Genomic DNA, 6,954 nt, shown 5'->3' with positions numbered 1-6,954 from the left:
GGTATTGAAGCCACGTTTTACCCACCTTCCATGTCTTCCAATGATTATCCTTCGTTAAGTTTGTGCATGCTTTCTTGTCGACTCAGACTTGTGCATGTTGATTTTAATTTTTTATTCAAACCCCATATATATATATATATATATATATATATATATATATGTATGCATCTAAACCATCTTTGATCATTTGTTCAATTAGATAATTAAAAACCCAACTCGAATATGAGGCTGCTAAAGGTTGCCACATGCAACTTAAACCAATGGGCAATGGAATTCGACTGCAATTTGAAAAACATTAAAGAATCAATAGTTAAGGCTAAACAAGCCGGCGCGGTTATTCGGCTCGGCCCGGAGCTTGAGATCACTGGCTACGGGTGTGAAGATCATTTTCTGGAACTTGATACTGTTAATCAGGCGTAAGATTGTTTATTGTCCACTTAATTAATATACGCCATGCATGTTTTAATCTAAAAGACGGTAAAAAATAAGCAAGCTACCTGGTTATTTAAACATCTTTAGAGTTAAAAGTTAGCTTTAATTATAATAATTAAATGAAAAAAAAAGAGTTAAATATATGTTTTAATAATAAAATTAAAGAAAAAATATATGTTACAAGAAGAAAAGAGTTTTACTAAAATGATAACTATAATAAAGTTCAGGGGTAGAAACGTAAATTCTTTAAATAAAAAGAATTATTAAAGATTACAAATTCTTTAAATACAAAGTATTATTTATATTGTGTGAGGGGTTACTGTACAATAATTGCTTAATTTACGATAGGTACGCGAGACGCTCAAAGGTAAAAACAAAAACGAGGAAAAAAATTCTAAAACGCTCAGCCAAAAACCTAAAACGCTTAAAAACGGTTTTCGTGAAAAAAGTAAAAAATCGATCGATTCGATCCAAAACGGTTTTTTTTCGGTGAACCAATGATTAATTGGATATGCATCGATGATTCCGAGATGTTGGGATGTGATTTCATGGATCGATTTCTTGAATATAGGGTATTCACGTACCTATTGTACGTTAATGTATTATTGTATTCCATCTTTTTTCTATTTATATAATATATATAATACAATTACAAACTTTAGTGCCGCTAAGTGCTGATCGAGCCACTTGACAGCACCGTATTGGTCTTTGAATTTTGTTTTTATTTTGTTCTTGTTTTAGTACCGGTACCGTGACAAATATAACGGAAACCAAACAAATTCGTGTAGACACACTGCATTTTGTTTTTAATTTCGGTACCGTAACAAATGTGATGGAAATCATCCGAATTTGCGTAGACTCATCGCCTCAACTTTCGGGATCGGCAATGCTTGGATCTTCCCGACGCCCGAGTGTTTCCGACTGACGCCACTCAATTGATCCACCTCAAATTTTATATATATTTTATTTTATTTTTGGTTTTTAGTTCCGATATCATAACGCACTTAACCGAAACCAACTGAATTTGCGTCGACTTACCGCCTCAACGCTCAGGACTGACACCGTTTGGGTTTAACATTGTTTGGGTTTTACCAGTGCCGGGTATAACACTAGTTGGTTATAATTATAATTACCCATAATGCTAAAATATCCTGCAGATGGGAGTGCTTAAAGGAACTACTGCTTGGTGACTGGACAGATGACATATTATGTAGTTTTGGTATGCCTGTTCTCAAAGGATCCGAGCGGTATAACTGTCAAGTGTTGTGTCTTGACCGAAAGATAATAATGATACGCGCGAAAATATGGCTCGTGAATGACGGAAATTACACAGAACATAGGTGGTTTACAACATGGAAACAAAGTGACCAACTTGAAGAGTTTCATCTTCCAACTGACATTTCTGAAGCTTTGCAACAAAAAACCGTTCCTTTCGGCTATGGTTTCATGCAGTTTATTGACACGTAAGTTCACAAGAAAATGAACTTGTTCGTGAATAGTTTACGGACGCAAATGAACACATACAATGTTTTATATGATTTGGTCAAATGTTCAGTCCGGCTACCAAGTTTGTATTGGTATTTTTTTAAACATATGAAAATTATGGATTAGGTCCTTTAAAAAGTATATTTTCAGACGAAGTCCTTTACATGGCATGTTTGTTTGATTTTCGTCCTTTTGACTAACTGGTATCCAAAACCCCGTTAAGTCTTGGCATGCGAGGGCATTTAAGTCTTTTTACGCATACTATGTAAGTATTTATAATTAGAAAACAAATTAAATATATTATTAGATAAAGAAACTAAATAAAATATGTTAAGCAGAAACCCCGTTAAGTCTTGGCATGTTTGGATTTAACTGAGTTTTTGGATGACAGTTAGTGTGAAGGACAAAAAGCGAATGTATTTTGTCATATAAAGGACACCGCCCGCAAATAAACTTTTTAAAGATCCTGATCCATAAATCGCATATATTTAAAGGACAAAATTTGTAATTCTGTTTATTCATATTTACATAATACTCATATATTTTTGTTCTATAGTTAGTAATTTTGCTTAAATCTATATGATTAGAAAAGTCATTTAAAAGTATCGAAAACCTTTAATGAACAAATATTAATGAACATATACGGACATTATTGAACGTAAACAAACACATTATCCAACGTTCACGAACATAGTTGTTTCTTGTGAATTGTTATTCATTAGGGCGGTTGCAGCAGAAGTTTGCGAAGAACTATTTACTCCAATTCCACCTCACACCGAGCTTGCATTAAACGGTGTTGAAGTGCTTATGAATGCAAGTGGAAGTCACCACCATTTAAGAAAACTAGACCTTCGTATGCGTGCATTTATAGGCGCTACGCATACGCGTGGTGGAGTCTATATGTATAGTAATCATCAAGGATGTGATGGAGGCCGTCTTTATTACGGTTAGTAGTCTCGTTTATATGAATACCTTTCATTTAAACTTTATTTTTAACAATGTCTTTTGCAGATGGTTGTGCGTGTATTGTTGTTAATGGAGATGTGGTCGCGCAAGGTTCACAGTTCTCGTTAAAGGATGTTGAAGTGGTTGTCGCACACATAGATCTTGATGCAGTAAGTTTTATACTTTTATCATTTATGTCATATTTTTATCAATGTTGTAAAAGTAGGTTTACAAGGCCGAGTACTCGCTACAAGCCTACAAGGTATATCACTGATGGGAGTTTCTTTAACTCCGCCTAGTTACTAAAAATCAATCAAAGATGGTCAATCTCAGCCAGAATAACATTTATCTGGTGGATTTGAGCTGACTTTGACTTAAAAAATAAAACATAATTCATATTTCTATACTATTAGAGAACAAATATAATTGTTTTTAATTAATGATTAGCATTCTTAGAATAATTTATTATTTAAAAATGCATTTCTCTTATTTATATTGATATTCACATATTTTGTTATAAATATTAGTAAACTAATGATATTCTACATATATATAATATCCAAAAAATAATCTGTATATTTACCATGTCCGAGTACACCCAACTCCCCCAGTTTGCAACCTTGATTTTTATAAAAAAAATATTGCTAAATTTTTATATGTGGAAGGTTGCTAGTTTAAGGGGATCAATAAGCAATTTTCAAGAACAAGCAAGTTGTAAAAAACATGTTGCATCTGTAAATGTGGATTACAAGCTTTGTAAGCCTTTTAACCTCCAAATGCCACTTTCAAGTCCATTAAAGGTAAGTTTTCTACAGTAAATAATATTATTTGTTGTAATTTTTAACCGTGTTACATTAACATGACAGATTAATTATCATACTCCTGAGGAAGAAATAGCATTCGGGCCCGGCTGCTGGCTCTGGGATTACTTAAGAAGAAGTGGTGCTTCGGGTTTTTTACTTCCGCTTTCGGGTGGGGCCGATAGCTCTTCGGTAGCTGGTATTGTCGGATGCATGTGTCAACTTGTCGTAAAAGGTTTTTTTTTTTACATAAAAATATTTTTGTGGCACCGAAATTATGATGTCGTAATTCTTATTCAGAGATTAATAATGGAGATGAACAAGTTTAGTCGGATGCTATAAGAATCGGAAACTATACCGACGCGCAGTTCCCCATCGACAGCAAAGAATTTGCAAAACGCATTTTCTACACGGTTTTTATGGGAACTGAAAACAAGTAAGTTCTTGAAAAGTTTGATAAGTTATACAAAGTTAAGTTTTTTTTACTAATATAATAAAAGTTCGGATGCCACGCGTGCACGAGCAAAAACGCTTGCAGATGAGATTGGATCATGGCATCTTGATGTTTCTATAGACACGGTCGTTTCCGCCTTTTTATCTCTCTTTCAAACACTTACCGGAAAATGGCCCCGCTACAAGGTAAAAGTTAAAACGCAAAATGTTCAATTGTGAGATCTTATATTTGTTTAACAAGATTATTTTATACACACACACACACATACAGGATGAGTTTCATTACAGAACTCTAAAGTTATTTAAGAACCTTAAGGAACTCTTAATAACTAATTTTTTTATCATTTTATTGTATGTTAATATTATTTTAGTGTAGTTTTATCACTTTTTAGATCTATATTTACGATTACAATTATGAAAATTATTTTTTACACGTATCTATGTTTTTTTTACACATATGTAAATTTGTTATTACATGAATTTTAAACATGTGTAAACTTGTGATTTATGTATGTAATCAATTTTTTTTTAAACATGATAAAACTAGTCTCAAATAGTGCTAATATATAAAAAAAATTAAAAAATGTTTGGTTGTTATGAGTTGCGAGTTCTGAAAAGATACCAACCCCACAGGTTGACGGAGGATCAGACATTGAAAATTTAGAGCTGCAAAACATCCAAGCGCGAATACGGATGGTTTTGGCGTTTATGTTAGCATCGTTTTTGCCATGGGTTCATAACAAACCAGGTTTTTATTTAGTGCTCGGTAGCACGAATGTCGATGAAGAGTTGCGTGGTTACCTAACAAAGGTACGGTTAAGCCTTATTAAAGCTCCTTATAATTTTTCAATAAGTTAATAAGTTACAATAAGTTAAACTTTGTTTTGGTTTAATAGTATGACTGCAGCTCGGCGGATATTAATCCTATAGGAAGTATTAACAAACAAGATATTAGAATGTTTTTGAAATGGGCTGCTATACATCTCGGTTTCTCATCTTTAGCCGAGATTGAAGCCGCTCCCCCGACTGCTGAGCTGGAGCCCATCCGGGCAGATTACGTTCAACTGGATGAGGTGGACATGGGAATGACATATGATGAACTTTCAGTTTATGGAAGGTTGAGAAAGATCTTCCGATGTGGCCCCGTGTCTATGTTCAAGGTTCGTCTTAGTTATGCATGTAAACTAACTGAAGAACACGCGCATACCATGTTTGTGTTCGTTTTTTTTTAACTTTAACCGTACAAATTATCAAACATGAACAGTTTTTCGCTTAACTGTTCATGTTTGATAATTTGTACGGTTAAAGTTAAAAATAAATAAATTTCTTGTTTGGGTTTGTTTGTTAAGGAAATGAACGTGTTCACTAATGAACGTTTGTTAACAATATAAAAGATTGGTTCATGAACGTGAACAAACGAATATGTCAACGCTGAGACCATTTAAAAGTAAATGTAACCAACAATATGTTGGGCTAAAAGTTATTTTTTATTTTTTTATTTTATTTATTATTTTTTTTAGAAGTAATTTTTTTTAAACATTTTTTTTAAGTTATTAAAACTAGACTAATTTGTAACGGGCTTAAAAATTAAATGAGTATACTAACGAGCGTAAACGAACGGGCCTAAACAAACGTAAACTAACATAGTTGAATGTAAACCAAAGAACATAAATGCACGTATGAGACATTTGTTCAAGTTTGATCGTTTATTAAATACATGAACATAAACGAACTTCCTGCCAAACAGTTCATGAACGCTTCACTTAACAAATATTTGTTATTTACAAAATCTTTGTTGTTTCTGTTTGCGATTCACGGGTGCAAATGTTGTTTACAGAATCTTTGTTTTGGATGGGGGTCAAAACTAAGTCCTGCAGAGGTGGCTGAAAAGGTGAAACACTTTTTTAAACATTATTCGATTAATCGACACGATATGACAGTAATAACGCCCTCGTATCACGCTGAGGTATTTTAAGTTTTTAACTTATTTTTCATTAACCATATGTTTCTTTATCGAGCACGTGTTATTGTGTTAACCAATGTTGCAGAGTTATTCACCAGAAGACAACAGGTTTGATTTGAGACAGTTTCTGTATAACTCAAGATGGCCGTATCAGTTTCGCAAAATAGATGAACTAGTGAACGAGCTTCATGTTGGTAAAGACATGTCCATGTCAGCAAACGGTGTGGGAGTTGTAGCAGCTGGTTCTGCTGATCCTAAAGCTGGTCTTTAGATTACTTTTCTGTTATCGACAGTTATATACTCGTCGTTGACAGACTGTACTTTTGTTTAGATAGTAAACTTCATATATTATTACGATTTACAAAACCGAAGATAAGAAGTAAACGCCACTACAGTCGCAAACTCGCAATAAATTTATGAGATAATTTAGTGACATGTACTAGTAACAAAATCTTTTATGATGATTCTTTGTAACATTCATGTGTGGATGTTATCACTGCTTTAATGAGGTGGTCATGGAGGTTTTCCCAAACGATTATTTTGTTTTTCATAATTTCATTTAATCTGTATTTTGGTTTTCTCTAATTTTTATTAATATTAAACTTTTTAAGAAATAAATACAAAGTTTACTTTAAATTCTTATATGCAAATTCTAATATAAACTTTTAAAAACCAGGTTCTATTTAAAACAAAATAAAATATAAGTTATGATTCTATGATATAGAATATAACAAAAAGAAAAAAAAATCCATTCATAAAATACTCAAATATTCTATTACTCTTGTGGACTTGTGGTCTTGAACCCACTATAGATTTGGTCCATTTGGAAGTGATTCTAAATATCCACAAAAATTAATAGAATATACAATTTCTGTT

At 32.8% G+C, this 6,954-nt stretch overlaps 1 pseudogene; it reads left to right on the top strand.

The window, feature by feature from the left end:
• The first annotated feature begins 210 nt into the window (after positions 1 to 210).
• Positions 211 to 6,405, top strand: LOC143613176 (glutamine-dependent NAD(+) synthetase-like; annotated as a pseudogene).
• The last annotated feature ends 549 nt before the right edge of the window (positions 6,406 to 6,954 follow it).

Source organism: Bidens hawaiensis, unplaced genomic scaffold (assembly GCF_021521415.1).
Source record: "Bidens hawaiensis isolate Kalapana, Puna unplaced genomic scaffold, B.hawaiensis_p1.1 tig00036770_1, whole genome shotgun sequence".
NCBI classification, from domain to species: Eukaryota; Viridiplantae; Streptophyta; class Magnoliopsida; order Asterales; family Asteraceae; genus Bidens; species Bidens hawaiensis.
Note: the sequence above shows the minus strand (reverse complement) of the source record. Positions and strands in the feature narration are given on the sequence as shown.